The following is a 19782-nucleotide window of genomic DNA, read 5'->3' as shown; positions in this document are numbered from 1 at the left end:
GGAGCCGCTTAGCTGCGCCAACCGGACATATGTGATCAAGCCAAGTGGAAGCCATGGATCATCAACTGGTTCTGTTGTATACAAAGAACAGAGAATCTCTGAGGCTAATAATGGTAATAATATTAATAACAATCATAGTAATAAGCCAAAGAAAGAAGAGTGCGTTGATGGATTGGCCTCTGATTATATCACTAAGATTCGAAGCAAGCTTGGATGTGGTCTATAAGAAGCATCAAAAGTTACTTAAATCCATATGTTATTGTGTGTAATCATCTCATTTTATGCACTCTTATTGGTTATGTATGAATCATTACCAGTGCTAGTTAGTTACTAAAATTACTACCTTTTGGTTTTCATGAACCATTTGTAATAAACTTAGTTGATGTGGTTTATTTTGCTTGCTAGATTCTAGAATAAAACTAAAACTAAAATTAATTTATATTGTTGCTTCTGATTAAACTCAACATAACTTCTTTTTTTATTTTTTATTTTGTTTTATGCTTGCTTTGATATTCTTTGCTGGATGGACAAGTATAGTGTGAAGATCTGTCTACTGAAAATAGATTATGCTTTCTTTGACATGTGGTTTATACGAATTAAGCAAAAAGTATTTATTGGGTGTAAAATCAATATGTTTAACACGTCAAAAGATATTATAGAAAATAGTTAACCCAATGAATTTAAAAAAAAAAAATCTCAAATTTCGCTACACAGTTCAATTCTCATGTTGATTATTTGAAGTGTAGATAAATAAATATCCCTCTTAACGCTTAGAAAACCTAGAAACATATCATAGCTTTAATATTAATTAATTCTTTTGGCTTATAGAATAGATAACAAAATTAACAGCAGCAAGTATCTTGGGGTGTTGCGGTAGTGGTGGTCCAACATAGCAATGTGGATAAGATAAATGAAGTACGTTACCAGAAGTATTGAATAAATGGTTCAAGAATATTTTTGCGCTGCTGAACCAAGCTAAGGTACCCCAAACATAGAAGCATCTCACATTAATTCACTGGTTTTCTTTTTCGTTTAGAAAATATGATGTTTGCTGTGCTGCTTAAAAATTGATATTTAATTATTTAAAAAAAGTAAATTATTAATATTTAATTTAAAAATATAAAATTAATAAATTTTAAATATTTAAATTTTATTATAAAAGATAAATTAGATAAAAATTAAACATCAATTAAAACTATAGAATTGACTAGAAAATATTCAGAGATCCAACTTTTAGATTACATTGGCCAACTTTTTAATTTTCATGCTTCAGAAAGTTCAGGTTTAGGGTTTAATATTTAAAGTGATCGAAAATAATAGTGTCAAAAGATAGATGACAGAAATAAAATTATGGTAATGTTAAAAATGGTATAAAAAATTAATTCTCTAATTGAGCTTGTTTGTTTAACAGTACATTATATCTCTAAATAATATTCAAATTATGAGTATCTGAAAATTAATAATTTCTTGACTTGATATTATTTACCCAACATTTTTATGACGAATTAAGAATTTTTGGAAGAAAAGAAAAATAAGAATAAATTTTTTATGTCACATAACTGTACAAATAATGCTATAAAATAAAATATTCCTCAACGCTTTATAATTCTTTCTTAAAAGAGGATAAGAATTATCATTATTCTTTTCATTTTAAATATTAAGAAGAGTGAATAGTCAAATTCATCTTTAAAAGATTATTCATTTTTTTAAGTTAGCTTTTAAAAATTTTTTTTAATTAAATTCGTCTTTAAAAAATTTTAAGTTGGTCAAATTATTCTTTTTGTCATTTCTGTTGCTCATATCATTATAGTTTGTTCATATAGAATGTTATTAAGTGATACCAAAACACACGTAGCTGTTTTAATTAATTGCTAATATGATAAATTTATAAAATTATATCAAATTAATTTCAAAGTGAGAAATTTTAATACTTCAAGATTTTCCTGCAATTTGTGATTGATTTGATCTAATTGTATAAACTTATCATGTTGACAGCCAAATAAAATTGCCAAGCGTATATTTTTTTGAAGATTTGATCTAATAGAAGGACTAATTTAACATTTTTTTGAAGAATAAATTTGATTAAAAAAAATTTCAAGAACTAATTTAAAAAAAATTTAAAAACTAATTTAATCATTTATTCATATTAAAAATAACATTACTCAAATTTTTTGTAATTATTACCTACACAATATATTACCTTGTGTAGACTGCGGTTTGCATTAAAAAAAAATCTGAATCTAAAAATGTTATCTATTGATTTGTAAGAGTGTTCAAACTTTCACTATTCTAAGTTAAGTGGTTTTATGTTTATCTAAATAAGAGTGATCTATCAACCGATTTTTGTCATTTTCTACCAAGGACAATGCGATTTTTGATTAAAAAAAAAGACTACTTTATCTCTTTTCCCTCATCTTTGTGAGACAACTCGGTCTTTCAATGAATTTTGCTGTAAAATATTAAGGGAAGTTGCTAATCTGACACGTTAAGCTAGTGAGTTGAGTGTTAAGTGACAACATGGATGGTTAGAAAAGAATAGAGGTGATTTGTCCTAAAACTTAAATTGGTTACGAATCTATTTGTTCTTATTCATTCAAACAAAACAATATCGTTTTAACGTTGAATTGGTCTGGATCTATTTGTCAGGGACCTATTTATTCTAAAAAATTTTGATATAATATTTTTTTATTATATTAATATTTTTACAATAAATTCTTAAATATATGATATAATAAATACAAATTAATTAATAAATTATTTAAATTTAAAAATATTATTTATTATAGATCCAAATAAATAATTTTTAATAAAATTTTTAAATATATTAAAATACAATTTATAAATTAATAATAATAATAATTATCTAATATATTATTAGTTTTATATATATATGAAACCACTGATGAATTCAAAAAAATCTACTAATATTATATATTGTCAGAGGTTAATAAAATTTAATAATATAAAAAATAATTCAGATTAATGAAAATTTTTTGTACATTGAATTTAAGAATGTCATAATAATTAAAGAGTGATGACTTATGATAAACTTTAAGAGTTACATTGTTTGTATATATATAGCCATATATAAAGTAATCACCTCTTATATATAACTAAAAAAATCAAATGAATGAAAACTAAATAACAAAGTAAAACCACAAATCTAGTGCACTAATTAACTTGCTAGAAGCAAAATTATGTAAAAATAAAAATTTTCATTTTCATGATTGATTTTGACACATAAAAGAGTTTTCAATTTTCTAGGTTTAGAAGATACTAAAAATGGTTTTAAAAATTGGACCGATTTGACCATAAATTGAATGTTTTTATGGTTCAATTTTAAAGAAAAAATTGTAATTCTAAAAATCATTTGTGGATTTTTAAACCAATCGGTTGAATCGAATTAGAATTTGGCCAATTTACAAGAAACAACATCATTTTGAATTTAAAAAAAATTAAAGCATTAGAATCACGTGTAACTGTTTCCTTCTCTTTAATTAAAAATTCACCAAAGCAAAAAGAAAGCTCAAAGTTGAAACCTTTAAAACCTACCATCTCCACCACCTCCACAAGGACTGTCACTGTCCGTCGCGCTCAAGCGCCGTCGTCATCATTTGATCGTTCGCTCTTCTTCGTCATTCAACAATCACACCTTCTTCCTTGAGCTTGGAGTCAGTCCCTGGTCTTTGTCTTCTCTGTCGCGCTCCTGCCGCCGTTTGTCGCGCTCAGGCACCACCATCTAGCCATGGTGCTCGAAGTTTCCAACCCACCAATCGCAGCTTCTTCCTCGAGCTCGGCATCTTGGAGTCTACCCTTTGTTTGATTAGCCACAACTTCTTCCATCCCACCACAGTCTTCGAGTCGTGTTCGTCATCTGGCTTCCGTCTCTGTCACGCTTCTGCCCCTTTGCTTAGACTGCTCAGAAGTCAAAACGAAGATTTAGGATTTTGCTAATGCTACTTAGATTAGTTTCTTCAATTTTTTTGAATTTTTTATTCTTGGTTCTTTGTTCTTCGGTTTAATTAGGATTCTGCTATGGTTAGCGCTGTTTCAAATTAAATTTTTGAATGATTAGCTCTGTTCACTGTTACTATGTTATACTCTATTTTGTTATTTTTTTTGTATTGTGATAAAATAATTATACTAAAATTGTGCTAAAAGCTTAAAACCTTGATAATTCTTGTTAATCTTTGAAAAAAATTGTTGCTGCTGTGTAACTTTTTATTGTGTTATTGTGATAATCAATTGTTCTTGTTTGTGTGTTGCTTTGGTTTAAATTTTAATTGGTGTTATTGTTGTCTTATGATTTTCTATAATTTGTTAATAATGTAATTTTTATATTATACTAATCTTTATTTTAAATGTTTAGTTATTCTTTGTTTATTGATTTAACTGTTATTGTGAATTTGTTAATTTGCTAATTGTAATTTTAGAAAGTTTAGAAAGATATAGAGAGAATATGAGAAAATAAAAAAAATCTAAAACCAAATAAGTGGGTAAAAATAAGAATAAAAAATTGATAATTAAAAAAGAGAAATATTTATTCATAAGATATAAAAAATTTGACAAATGTCAATTTTATAGAGTTAGGAGGATAATTTGGTTTACTATTTAATCCTCCCAATCGCTTCTCATTTATTTAATATCTATAATAATGTGATGAGTATTATTAATTAGTTTATATTTATTATACCATACAATCAAGAATTTATTGAGAAAAAATACTAATATGATATGACCATTATACATCAGTTACAAGTTATAACTCGGCCATAAACGTTATAAATTAGCTATCAATAACTGCACAAAAACGTCAGATATGTTATTACTCTCCGCTTAAAACATCATACTCGGAGAAATAACCGTTACTTTTTATTTTTAGATATAAAGGAAATGGTAAGAAGATTATTCTATTCATTGCATTATGCAAAATCTATTACTCACTTACTGATTTGAGTGTCGGAGTGCCTTTTGCAGGTACCCACCCCATTGTTTTCTCATTACTGACGTATACCTCATCTTGACGGAAAGCTTACAAGTACTCACTGGTAGACGAGCTACACACCGGTCAACCTCCACAAGAACAATTGGCGCCCACCGTGGGACCTCAAAATAAAAACCCTTTGTGTCCATTCTTTCTATAGATCCCAAAACTTTCCTACCTGCTCATGGCTGACCTGCCTCCCCCCACACCATTTGAGCTTCTTCGAATGGTAACAGAGTTATAACAGACTAATCAGCACATGACAGAAAAAAAGTAACAAATGACAAATCAAATAGCTGAGTTAACCGATGCTCAGATTGAAAATAATGATAATGAGCAACCAGAAGATGATGAAGAACATTATGATCTAACACACATCTCGAAAACTCAACAACCAAAGGAAAACCAACAAAATGATGACGATGACGAATTGGACAACGTTGTTGGTCCATTCACGGCTAACGTTATGAGTTTCAAACTGCCTAGGAACTTTACCTTACCGCTCATATTGACACCCTACGATGGCATGAGAGACCCAAAACAACACATCAAGAATCTATGATGATAGTAAACTGTGCTTCTGATCCTATTTTATGTCGATATTTTCCTATCTTTTTAGATGGTCCTGCACTTGATTAGTTTTCATCTTTGTCTGCAGATTCAATTTCACGCTTTCAGGAGCTCGCCAAGCAATTTGAAGATCAGTTCACTGCATCTTCTATCTATTTACATGACTCTGACTATTTGAATACTATCAATCAAGGACAGCATGATAGTTTAAAAGACTATATCACCCGCTTCACCAAAGTAGCAATGAGTATCCCAAACCTCCACCCCGAGGTGCACCTACATGGTATAAAGAGTGGACTCTGCATAGGAAAGTTCCAAGAAGCCATCACAGTAGCCAAACCCAAAACCTTGACAAAGTTTCAAGAAAAGGATAAAGGTCAAATGAAAATCGAAGAGCTATGCCAAGCTCGAAAACTCGAGAAGAATCAAAACAGTAAGGATGATGATAAAGCTCGGGACAACAAGAAACCCTTTTGGTTGGCACCACGCTACAGTTCTTATACCCAGTTCAACACCAAAAGGGAGGAAATCATGAAGGAAATATTAAATTCAAAACTAATCAAACCTCATCAGAAGGCCGGAACCTACCAGGATACGAAGAATGTGGACAAAACAAAGTACTGTACTTTTCATAAGAAATACGAACACACTACTAATGAGTGTGTTGTAGCCAAAGACTTGCTCTAACGATGAGCTCGGCAGGGACATCTGGACAAATACATCAGTGGCCACATCCACATGTGTAACACACATCAATCTGACTTATTTTTTGTAGGTCAAGCTTCTCGGGACAAGGACAAAGAACATATAGCTTAGCCCAATCAACCCCGAGGTGTGATCAATTATATATCTGGGAGCTTTGCTGGTGGTGGAGCATCAAGCTCTACTCACAAAAATACTTACCGAGCTATGCTCGCTGTAGAAAGCACCATCAACAACCATCAAACTTTGCCGACCTTCCTTGAAATGATGTTTTAATCGTCAGATTTCAATTCAACTGAACTTAATTTTGATGACCTAGTTGTCATCTCTATTCAACTGGGAGACATAATAGTTTGGAAAGTTTTATTGGACCCAGGAAGCAGCGCCGATGTTCTATGCTACTCCACATTTCAGAAGATGAAGTTGAGTGATAATATACTGCAGCCATTCACTGCAGACCTGGTTGGATTTTCAGATGAATGAGTACCCGTGTTGGATTCAGTGTGGTTACAAACCACACTCGGTGAGAATCCTCTAACTAAAATTTTAGATGTTCAATACCTTGTGGTTGATTGCTTTAGTCCTTATAACTTAATACTTGGCTGACCTTTTTGAATAAGTTCAGTACAATTGTGTCTACAATTTGTCTCTGTGTTAAGTTTCATGTGCAGGACAACCTTATTGCAACAATTTACACTGACTACCGTGAAGCTCGGCATTGTTATAACACCAGTCTCAAAATGCCTAACCAAGTTATAGGTGCTCAAGTAAATGCCGTCCACAACTCGCTCGAGTTTCCCTCTTTAGCTGAGTTAGACCCACATGCGGAGTTTCAAGATCGTCCTACCTCGATGGAGGAGTTGCAAAAAATCCCTTTAACTAATGATCTAAACAAGTTTACTTTTGTAGGATCAACTATGCAGGCTGACGAAAGGGAGAAACTCGTCCGATTTCTCCAACAAAATGTTGACCTTTTCACTTGGACCCCTGCCGATATGCCAGGCATTGATCCTTCTGTAATATCTCACAAACTGGCAATTAACTCATCAGTTCGACCTATAGCGCAGAAAAATCATAAATCTTGGATCTGAATAGAAAACAACATCCCTAGAGGAGACTAAAAAGCTTATTGATGCTAACTTCATTCGAGAAATCTAGTTTACAACATGGTTAGCTAATGTTGTCATGGTAAAGAAACATAATGGTAAATGGCGCATGTGCATCGACTTTACTAATTTAAATAAAACATGTCCTAAAGATGCATATGCTTTACCATCCATTGATGCTTTAGTTGATAATTCATCAGGATATGGAACTTTAAGTTTCCTGGATGCTTACTCTGGTTATAACCAGATCCTCATGCACCCATCGGACCAAGATAAAACTACTTTCATAACTGAATACAGTAATTTTTGTTATAAAGTTATGCCCTTTGGCCTTAAGAGTACAGGACCTACTTACCAAAGACTCATGGACAAAATGTTCACCAAGCAAATTGGTTGGAATATCAAAGTCTATGTTAATGACATGGTTGCCAAAACCAAACTTGGCAAATTGCACGTTGACGACCTTGAAGAGATCTTCACACAAATCTGACAATAAAACATGAGGTTAAACCTTGAGAAATGCGCCTTTGGCATCCAAGGAGGTAAATTCCTCAGCTTTCTGTTGACAAGCCAAGGTATAGAGGTAAATTGGTGCAAAAAATTTAGAACTCCGCACAGCTTAACTGGCAAGTGCACCGGGTCATCCAAGTAATATCTCAGGCGAGTGAGGATCAATCCCACGAAGATTGTCGGATTGAGCAAGTAATAATTATCCTGCACTTCTTAGTCAGGTAGATAGAAAGTTGATTGGTTGTTGTTGAATGCGCATAAAATAAATAAGAGAGCAATAAAGAAATAACGAAGAAACAATAGTGAGAAATAAATTAAGGTTTTGGAGATGCCTAATCTTTCCGGATTAACTTTTCTTACTGTCTATTCCAATAATGAATGATTCATTCCATGGTAAGCTGTAAGTGATAAATGCCACGCTAATGGTCATTAATCTCCTCTGATCCAGATCAAATGCCACGCTAATGGTCATTCGATGTGAACGAGGGTGAAGCTCTAGCAATTCAATCTCTGATGATCCTACTCAAAATGCCATAGACAAAGTCAGATCTTCCAGATTAGAGAATGAAGCTTTATGATTCTAGATTATATCACAAAGGCCCTAATCGCCCCAGATCTAGGCTAAACAGATGTTCTCATGTCCCCAATGAGATTGTGGATTAGCCGTTCAAGAGATGTAATCTCAAGCTTGTAGTTCAATGCTATCTCTCTTGAGACTCGCAAGAACTCATGTAGAACAAGGGGTCATACGCTAATCCCACCCCAAATTCATAAGGATTGAAGAACAAAAATATATCTTAGAATAGAGTCAAACATAGATTGAAATAGAAACAATAATATTATTAATCCATGAGAATCAATAGAGCTCCTAACCTTATCCTAAGAGGTTTAGTTGCTCATAATATTCAAAGAACACATTAAGAAGGTGTAATGTAATATATCTGTGCTTCTCCCCTCCTAGGAGGCATGATCCTCAGAAAGAAGGAAGTCCCTTATTTATAATATAAATTCTAAGACTAAACATAAAAGATATTATTTTTCATTAAAAATTACAAAAAGGGAAATAAAATAAGCTAAGAAGTGGTAAAATCCACTTTGGGACCCACTTGGTGAGTGTTTGGGCTGATGCCTGGTGTTCAAATCAAGTTTTGGGTGTTTCCTACTCCCTGGCTGGCGTTGAACGCCAGTTTGGGCTTTCAACTTGGGAGGTTGGTCCTGTTTGTGCGTTGAACGCTAGAAAGGGGATAACTATTATATATTGCTGGAAAGCTCTGAATGTTATCTTTCCAAAGCCATTGAGAGTGCATTAATTGGACTTGTGTAGCTCCAGAAATGCTCGTTTGAATGCACAGAGGTTAGGATTTGACAACATCTGCTATCCCTTTTGTGCCTTTGAATAAGACTTTGCCAAAACTTGCCAAATTCACCCAAAAATCACAAAAGCTCAAAGTAGCATCCAAAAAGTGATTTTGGCACTAAAACCTACTAAGCATAATAAAACTTAACAAAATATACTAAAAATACTAGGAAAATAGCATAAAAAAGCGTATAAAATATCCGCTCATCAGAACACCAAACTTAAATTGTTGCTTGTACTCAGGCAACCAAAAACAAAGTAGGACTAAAGAGAATAGAAAAATACAATAAGTCTCAGAGTTGTCAATGAAGCTCAGTTCCAAATACTGAATGGGGCTATTAGCTCTTTACTTCTGAACAATTTTGGCATCTCACTTTCCTTTGAAGCTCAGAAATATTGACATCTCTTGGAACTAGAATCCGGATGATATTATTGATTCTCTTCTTTTAGCTCTTCTTGATTCTTGAACACAACTTTTACTTTTTGTGCTTTGCACCTTTTGAGTTTAGTCGTGACTCTAAGGGTTTCATTTTCCCGTATTACCATCGGATACATAAACGCCAGAGGCTCTTAACTGGGGAAACCCTTTGGATTCGACTTTAGCTTTGCTCAAAGTCCAAAACAGTGGTGCCTAGAGTTCTTAAGCGTACTCTTTTTGCTTTGGATCACGACTTTAACTGCTCAATCTCAAGCTTTTTACTTGACACCTTCACACCACAAGCATTTAGTTAGGGATAGTAGCTCATTTGAACTTTTTAGGCCAACTTGTGACCTTCCTAACCATTGATGCTCAAAGCCTTGGATCCTTGCTCTTGCCCTTATTTTTCTTTTGAGCTCTTGGATTTTTCTTTATTTTTCTTTTTCTCTTTTTTTTTTCCGCTGCTTTTTCATGCTTCAAGAATCAATATTTTTTGTTTTTCAGAGAGTCAATAATACTTTTCTAAATTCACTGTTCTTTCAAGAACCAACATACTCAACTCCAACATCAAATATGCACAGTTGATTCATACATTTATAAAATAAATGCAAGGCCACCATATCAAAATAATTAGTACTAATTTATGATATAACTCAAAACTTATGTATCTCATTATTATTTTTCAAATACATTTTTCTTTTAAGCATGGTGAGGGATACATTGGATATTTTATAATCACAACAAGATAAAGAGAATGAAACTAAAAAGGAATGAAATACTAGATGTAATCATTGGTGGACGAAATTGTGATCCATGCTCTTTGTACTTGTATGAAATTTAATAATTGGCTCTATTTGAATTCACAACTCTGTTCAACTAACCAGCAAGTGTACTGGGTCGTCCAAGTAATAAACCTTACGCGAGTAAGGGTCGATCCCACAGAGATTGTTGGTATGAAGCAAGCTATGGTCACCTTGTAAAACTCAGTTAGGCAGATTAAAGGATAATTGGATTATTAGTTTAAATTTGATTAATGGAATAAATAGAAAATAAAAAGGGATAGAAATACTTATGTAAATCAAGAGTGGGAATTTCAGATAAGCGTATGGAGATACTGTGCTCCTCTTGAAACTCTGCTTCACTACTCTCTCTTCCAATCCTTCTTACTCCTTTCCATGGCAAGCTGTATGTAGGGCATCACCATCATCAATGGCTACTTTCAATCCTCTCGGGAAAATGGTCCTATGCGCTGTCACTGCACGGCTAATCGTCTGGAGGCATCACCCTTGCTGATAGCTACATCTCCTCCTCTTAGTGAAAATGGTCCAAATGCTCTGTCACAGCACGGCTAATCATCTGTCGGTTCTCAATCAGGTTGGAATAGAATCCATTGATTCTTTTGCGTTTGTCACTAACGCCCAGCCTTCAGGAGTTTGAAGCTCGTCACAGTCATTCAATATCGAAATCCTACTCGGAATACCACAGACAAGGTTAGACTTTCCGGATTCCCAGGATCCTACTCGGAATACCACAGAAAAGGTTAGACTTTCCGGATCCCCATGAATGCCGCCATCTATCTAGCTTATACGACGAAGATTCTGTTGGGGAATCTAAGAGATATGCGCCCGGCCTAAGGTAGAACGGGTGTCAATCACGCGCGTTCATAGGTGAGAATGATGATGAGTATCACGGATCATCACATTCATCAAAGTGTTGTGCAACGTATATCTTGGAATAAGAATAAAAGAGAATTGAATAGAAAGTAATAGTAATTGTATTGAAACTTGAGGTACAGCAGAGCTCCACACCCTTAATCTATGGTGTGCAGAAACTCCACCGTTGAAAATACATAAGTGAAAGGTTCAGGCATGGCCGAATGGCCAGCCCCCATGATCTGAGAACTAAACGTCCCAAGATGATTAATACAATAGTTAAATGTTCTATTTATAATAAACTTGCTCCTAGGGTTTACATGAGTAAGTAATGATGCATAAATCCACTTCCGGGGCCCACTTGGTGTATGTTTGGGCTGAGCTTGATCTATCCATGAGCTGAGGCTTTTCTTGGAGTTGAACTCCAAGTTATAACGTATTTTGGGCGTTCAACTCCGGATCATGACGTTTTTCTGGCGTTTAACTCCAGACAGCAGCATGTACTTGGCGTTCAACGCCAAGTTACGTCATTAATTTCCGAATAAAGTATAGACTATTATATATTTCTGGAAAGCTCTGGATGTCTATTTTCCAACGCCATTGAGAGCGTGCCATTTGGAGTTCTGTAGCTCCAGAAAATCCATTTCGAGTGCAGGGAGGTCAGATTCCAACAGCATCAGCAGTCCTTTTGTCAGCCTTTTTCAGAGTTTTGCTTAAGTCCCTCAATTTCAGCCAGAAATTACCTGAAATCACCGAAAAACACACAAACTCATAGTAAAGTCCAGAAATGTGAATTTAACATAAAAACTAATGAAAACATCCCTAAAAGTAGCTTGAACTTACTAAAAACTACCTAAAAACAATGCCAAAAAACGTATAAATTATCCGCTCATCACAACACCAAACTTAAATTGTTGCTTGTCCCCAGGCAACTGAAAATCAATTAGGATAAAGAGAAGAGAATATACTATAAATTCCAGAATATCAATGAATATTAATTATAATTAGATGAGCGGAACTTGTAGCTTTTTGCTTCTGAACAGTTTTGGCATCTCACTTTTTCCTTTGAAGTTCAGAATGATTGGCTTCTCTAGGAATTTAGAATTTCGGATAGTGTTATTGATTCTCCTAGTTAAGTATGTTGATTCTTGAACACAGCTACTTATGAGTCTTGGCCGTGGCCCTAAGCACTTTGTTTTCCAGTATTACCACCGGATACATAAATGCCACAGACACATAACTGGGTGAACCTTTTCAGATTGTGACTCAGCTTTGCTAGAGTTCCAGTAAGTGGTGTCCAGAGCTCTTAAGCACACTCTTTTTGCTTTGGATCACGACTTTAACCACTCAGTCTCAAGCTTTTCACTTGGACCTGTATGACACAAGCACATGGTTAGGGACAGCTTGGTTTAGCCGCTTAGGCCTGGATTTTATTTCCTTGGGCCTTCCTATCCATTGATGCTCAAAGCCTTGGATCCTTTTTACCCTTGCCTTTTGGTTTTAAGGGCTATTGGCTTTTTCTGCTTGCTTTTTCTTTTTCTTTCTTTTTTTTTCGCCACTTTTTTTTTTCGCAAGCTTTTTACTTTTTCACTGCTTTTTCTTGCTTCAAGAATCAATTTCATGATTTTTCAGATCATCAATAACATTTCTCTTTGTTCATCATTCTTTCAAGAGCCAACAATTTTAACATTCATAAACAACAAGATCAAAAATATGCACTGTTCAAGCATTCATTCAGAAAACAAAAAGTATTGTCACCACATCAATATAATTAAACTAAATTCAAGGATAAATTCGAAATTCATGTACTTCTGTCTTTTGAATTAACATTTTCATTTAAGAGAGGTGAAGGATTAATGGATTTTATTCATAGCTTTAAGACATAGTTACTACATACTAATGATCATGAAGTAGGGACACAAAACATAAATAAACACAACATTAAAAACCGAAGAGCAGAAAGAAATAAGAACAAGGAATGAGTCCACCTGGGTGAGGGTGGTGCCTTCTTGAAGGTCCAATGGTGCTCTTTGAGCTCCTCTATGTCTTCCTTGCTTCTGTTTGAATGATTCCTAATAATTTTGGTGTTCCTCCTACCCTTAGTTGCTTCCAATATTTGTGTGGAGGACAATTTATCCCCTGAGGTATCTCAGGGATCTCTTGATTTGTAGCCACATGTTCTACCACTGAGCTATAAACCCTTTACATGAGTCTTTCCATCTCCCATGACTCAGAGGTGGAAGCTTTTGTCTTCCCTTTTCCTTTTCTAGAGGATACTCCGGCCTTAGGTGCCATTGATGGTAATGGAAAAACAAAAAGCTATGCTTTTATCACACCAAACTTAGAAAATTGCTCGCCCTCGAGCAAGAGAAGAAAGAAAAGAAGAAGAAGAAGAAGAAGAGATGGAGGAGATGGAGGCATGTGTGTAGTCGGCTATATGGGTGGGTTGGGTGGGAAAGAGTTTTAAATTTTGAGGGTGGGTGGGGTTTATGGGAAGAGTGGATAGAAGTGAGTGGTGAATGAAAAAGAAGGGATGACCATGAATGGAGAGAGAGAGGGCGAGGTAGGTGGATCCTGTGAGGTCCACAGATCCTGAGTGTCAAGGAATTCCATCCCTGCACCAATAGGCATGTAAAATGCTTTGCACACCATTCTGGCGTTTAATTGCCCATTGGTGCACGTTCTGGGCGTTCAACGCCCATGTAAAGCATGTTTTCTGGCGTTGAACGCCAGTTTCATGCTTGTTACTGGCGTTCAGCGCCAGCTTTTCTTCTCTAGCCATTCCTGCATTCAGCGCCAGAATGTTGCTGTTTCTGGCGTTCAGCGCCAGAATGATGCTCTGTTCTGGCGTTGACGCCGGCCAGATGCATCTTACTGGCGTTGAACGCCAGCCTGTGCGTCGTCCAGGGTGTGATTTTTTTCTTTTGTTTTTGATTCTGTTTTTAATTTTTATGATTTTTTTTCGTGACTCCTCATGATCATGTACCTAATAAAACACAAAATAACAATAGAATAAAATAGATAATAAAATTGGGTTGCCTCCCCAGCGCTTCTTTAAGTCAATAGCTTGACAGTGGCTCTCATGGCCACAAGGTGATCAGGTCAATGTTGCATAGTTGCCCCACACCAAACTTAGAGTTTGGATATGGGATCTTAACACCAAACTTAGAGTTTGGTTGTGGCCTCACAACACCAAACTTAGAGTTTGACTGTGGGGGCTCTTCTTGACTCTGAACTGAGAGAAGCTCTTCATGCTTACTCTCTTTTGTCACAGAGGGATGGCCATGTGCCTTAAACACAAGGTAGTCCCCATTTAATTGAAGGACTAATTCACCTCTGTTGACATCTATCACAGCTCCTGCTGTGGCTAGGAAAGGTCTTCCAAGGATGACGCATTCATCCTCTTCCTTCCTAGTGTCTAAGATTATAAAATCAGCAGGGATGTAAAGGCCTTCAACCTTTACTACATGTCCTCTACTAGTCCATAAGCTTGTCTCAATGACTTTGTCTGCCAATTGAATGAGAACAAGGCAGGCTGTACCTCAATGATCCCCAGCTTCTCCATTACAGAGAGTGGCATAAGATTTATCCCTGACCCCAGATCACATAGAGCTTTTTCAAAGGTCATGGTGCCTATGGTACAAGGTATTAGGAACTTGCCAGGATCTTGTTTCTTTTGAGGTAGAGTTTTCTGAATCCAAGTATCTAGTTCATTAATGAGCAAGGGAGGTTCACTTTCCCAAGTCTCATTACCAAACAACTTGGCATTCAGCTTCATGATAGCTCCTAAGTATTGAGCAACATGCTCTCCAGTCACATCTTCATCCTCTTCAGAGGAAGAATAGTCTTCAGAGCTCATGAATTGCAGAAGGAGATTTAATGGAATCTCTATGGTCTCTATATGAGCTCCAGATTCCTTTGGATCCTTAATAGGAAACTCCTTCTTGCTTGAGGGACGTCCCAGGAGGTCTTCCTCACTAGGATTTTCGTCCTCTTCCTCCCTTGTGCATTCGGCTACATTGATCACATCAATGGCCTTGCACTCTCCTTTTGGATTCTCTTTTGTATTACTTGGGAGAATACTGGGAGGAGGATTCTCTTTTGTATTACTTGGGAGAATACTGGGAGGAGTTTCAATGACTTTCTTACTCAGCTGGCCCACTTGTGCCTCCAAATTTCTAATGGAGGATCTTGTTTCATTCATGAAACTGAAAGTGGCCTTTGACAGATCAGAGACTATATTGGCTAAATTAGAAGTATTTTGTTCAGAATTCTTTGTCTGTTGCTGAGAAGATGATGGGAAAGGCTTGCTATTGCTCAGCCTATTGCGTCCACCATTGTTAAAGCCTTGTTGAGGCTTTTGTTGATCCTTCCATGAGAAATTTGGATGATTTCTCCATGATGAGTTATAGGTGTTTCCATAAGGTTCACTGATGAGCGGATAATTTGTATGCTTTTTGGCATTGTTTTTATGTTAGTTGTTAGTAGATTTAGTTAGTTTTTAGTATATTTTATTAGTTTTTAGTTAAAATTCACTTTTCTGGACTTTACTATGAGTTTGTGTGTTTTTCTGTGATTTCAGGCATTTTCTGGCTGAAATTGAGGGATCTGAGCAAAAATCTGATCCAGAGACTCAAAAGGACTGCAGATGCTGTTGGATTCTGACCTCCCTGCACTCGAAGTGGATTTTCTGGAGCTACAGAAGCCCAATTGGCGCGCTCTCAACGGCGTTGGAAAGTATAATCCTGAGCTTTCCAGCAATATATAATAGTCCATACTTTGCTCAAGATTTGATGGCCCAAACCGGCGTTCAAAGTCACCTCAAGAAATTCCAGCGTTAAACGCCGGAACTGGCACCTAATTGGGAGTTAAACGCCCAAACTGGCACTAAAGCTGGCGTTTAACTCCAAGGAGAGTCTCTACACGAAAAAAGCTTCATTGCTCAGCCCAAGCACACACCAAGTGGGCCCGGAAGTGGATTTTTATGTCATTTACTCATCTATGTAGTTTCTATAAGTAGGACCTTTTACTATTGTATTAGAGAGACTTTTGGTAGCTATCTTGTTTATGCTATCTTAGATCATTGGGAGGCTGGCCATTCGGCCATGCTAGACCTTGTTCTTATGTATTTTCAACGGTGGAGTTCTACACACCATAGATTAAGGTGTGGAGCTCTGCTGTACCTCGAGTATTAATGCAATTACTATTGTTCTTCCATTCAATTCCGCTTGTTCTTTGTCCAAGATATCACTTGTTCTTCAACATAATGAAGGTGATGATTGACGCCCATCACCATTCTCACTCATGAACAAGGTGACTGACAACCATTCTTGTTCTACAAGCACTGAGGCTTAGTGAATATCTCTTGGATTCCTGATTGCACGATGCATGGTTGATCGCCTGACAACCGAGTGCTCGCTGACAAACGAGCCAACCATTCCGTGAGATCAGAGTCTTCATGGTATAGGCAAGAATGATGGCAGCATTCAAGAGAATCCGGAAGGTCTAACCTTGTCTGTGGTATTCTGAGTAGGATTCAATGACTGAATGACTGTGACGTGCTTCAAACTCCTAGCAGGCTAGGGCGTTAGTGACAGACGCAAAAGTATCAATGGATATTATTCCGGCCTGACCGAGAACCGACAGCTGAATTCCGCTATGCCATGACAGGAATATGCAATCGCTTTCACTGAGAGGATGGGAGGTAGCTGCTGACAACAGTGAAACCCTACACAAGCTTGCCATGGAAAGGAGTAAGAAGGATTGGATGAAGGCAGTAGGAAAGCAGAGAGACGGAAGGGAAGGCATCTTCATACGCTTGTCTGAAGCTCTTACACCAATGATATACATAAGTATCACTATCTTTATCTTTATATTATTTTCGTTCATCATCATATACAATTGAGTTTGCCTGACTAAGATTTACAAGATGACCATAGCTTGCTTCAATGCTAACAATCTCCGTGGATCGACCCTTACTCACGTAAGGTATTACTTGGACGACCCAGTGCACTTGCTGGTTAGTTGTGCGAAGTTGTGTAATGCCATGGAATTGAACCACCAAGTTTTTGGAGTTCATGACCAGGGATTATGAGAGTTGTGAAAAGTATTGTTCACAATTTCGCGCACCAAGTTTTTGGCGCCGTTGCCGGGGATTGTTCAAGTTTTGAGCAAGCTTTTGGTAACAATGCCTGGGATTGTTCTAGTTTGGACAACTGACGGTTCATCTTGTTGCTTAGATTAGGTATTATTTTTTTCGAAATTCTTGAAGATGAATTCTAGAGTTCATGATGATTTGTTGAAATTTGGCTGGCTGAGAAGCCATGTCTAATCTGATTGGACGAGGTTTCAACTTATCACCACAAGAGCTTGTTGATTTAATCAATCTTGCTTTTGGAGCAGTGATCTGCTAAGACTTGGCTGACCTTTGGTCAGTCTAGTGTTTTGGACCGAAGCTTTCTTTGAAAGCTTGGCTGGCTGAGAAGCCAGTCTAGTTCCTGGACCGGAGTCTTAGACTAGCATTGCACTGATTCCTGGAATTCTCATTAAGAATTTTGATATCTTTTTCCACTTAATTTTCGAAAAACACAAAAAAATTACAAAATCACAAAAAAAAAAACCAAAAATATTTGATGTTTCTTGTTTGAGTCTAGAGTCTCATCTTAAGTTTGGTGTCAAATGCATGTTTTTGTTATATTTTTCGAATCCATGCATATAGTTCTTTGTTCTAATCTTTGAATTCTATTGACTTGAAGTATTTTGTGTGTCTCATATGCATTCTCATTTCGATAGTGTCAGTAGTATACAAACTGCTAAGTTTGGTGTCCTGCATGCATTGTTGTTTGGTTCTAGTTACATTTTGATTGTTCTTTATTATTAAAAATCCAAAAATATTTTTAATTTATGTCTTTTCAAGTCAATGATACAGAGAATTGAAGATTCAGAACATGCTGCAGAGGAATTATACAGAAAAAGCTGAGCATTCAAAAATGCCCAGTGAAGAAGACAGACTGGCGTTTAAACGCCAGCCAGGGCACCTGGTTGGGCGTTTAACGCCCAAAGAGGTAGCATTTTGGGCGTTAAACGCCAGAATGTATACCATTCTGGGCGTTTAACGCCAGGATGGTGCTAGGAGGAAGATTTTGTTTTCAAATCAATTTTTTTTCAAGTTTTCAAAGATTTTCAAAACCAAATCTTTTTCAAATCATATCTTTTCAATCAAATGTTTTCAAAATCAATTTCCTTCCTTTTTCAAAGATACTTACCGACAATTAATGATTTGATTAAACATTTTTTGCCTTTTCTATTAAGAAAGGTTTTATGTTTGAATCTTATCTTTTCTTGTTAGGCAAGTCATTAATATTTTTTTTTAAATTCATATCTTTTCAAATTGTTTTCAAATCATATCTTTTAAAATTGTTTTCAAATCATATCTTTTCAATCACATCTTTTTAAAACCATAACTTCTCAATCAAATCTTTTTAACCTCATCTTTTCAAAATAGTTTCAATCAAATCTTTTGACTTCTAATTTCAAAATCTTTTTCAAAAATCACTTCAATTCTTCCCCACTTTCAATTTTCAAAAATTATCAATCAATTTTTAAAATGTTTTTGACATCTTTCTAATTAATTTTCGAAAATCCTCTTCCCTCCTTCTCACATCCTTCTATTTATGGAGTACTACTCCTTCTTAATGCACAATTCGAACTCTAACTAATCAAGTTCGAATTCTCTACCTTCTTTTCTTCTATTTTCTTTTCCTCTGACACTTCAGGAATCTCTGTACTGTGACATAGAGGATTCCACATTTCTCTTGTTCTCTTCTTTTTCATATGAGCAGGAGCAGAGACAAAGGCATTCTTGTTGAAGCTGACCCTGAACCCGAGAGAACCTTGAAGAGAAAGCTAAGAGAAGCCAAGGCACAACTCTCTTTAGAGGACCTGACCGAATTCTTCAAAGAAGAAGAACACATGGCAGCCGAAAACATAACAATGCCAACAATGCAAGGAAGGTGCTGGGTGACTTCACTGCACCTACTCCTGATTTCTACGGGAGAAGCATCTCTATCCCTGCCATTGGAGCAAACAACTTTGAGCTTAAGCCTCAATTAGTTTCTCTAATGCAACAGAATTGCAAGTTCCATGGACTTCCAATGGAAGATCCTCATCAGTTCTTAGCTGAATTCTTGCAAATCTGTGACACAGTCAAGACTAATGGGGTAGACCCTGAGGTCTACAGACTGATGCTATTCCCTTTTGCTGTAAGAGACAGAGCTAGAATATGGTTGGATTCTCAACCTAAAGAAAGCCTGGACTCTTGGGAAAAGCTAGTCAATGCCTTCTTGGCAAAGTTCTTTCCACCACAAAGATGGAGTAAGCTTAGAGTGGAAGTCCAAACCTTCAGACAGAAGGATGGAGAATCCCTCTATGAAGCTTGGGAAAGATACAAACAATTAATCAGAAGATGTCCCTCAGACATGCTT

General features: G+C 36.0%; 1 non-coding gene across 1 annotated transcript; it reads right to left on the bottom strand.

Annotated features, from left to right (window-relative positions):
- Positions 1–19674: 19674 nt before the first annotated feature.
- Positions 19675–19782, bottom strand: LOC130952366 (small nucleolar RNA R71). Its single transcript, XR_009074551.1, has one exon. It is a non-coding gene; the product is annotated as a small nucleolar RNA R71 (small nucleolar RNA).

This window comes from Arachis stenosperma, chromosome 1 (assembly GCF_014773155.1).
Source record: "Arachis stenosperma cultivar V10309 chromosome 1, arast.V10309.gnm1.PFL2, whole genome shotgun sequence".
Lineage (NCBI taxonomy): Eukaryota > Viridiplantae > Streptophyta > Magnoliopsida > Fabales > Fabaceae > Arachis > Arachis stenosperma.
Note: the sequence above shows the minus strand (reverse complement) of the source record. Positions and strands in the feature narration are given on the sequence as shown.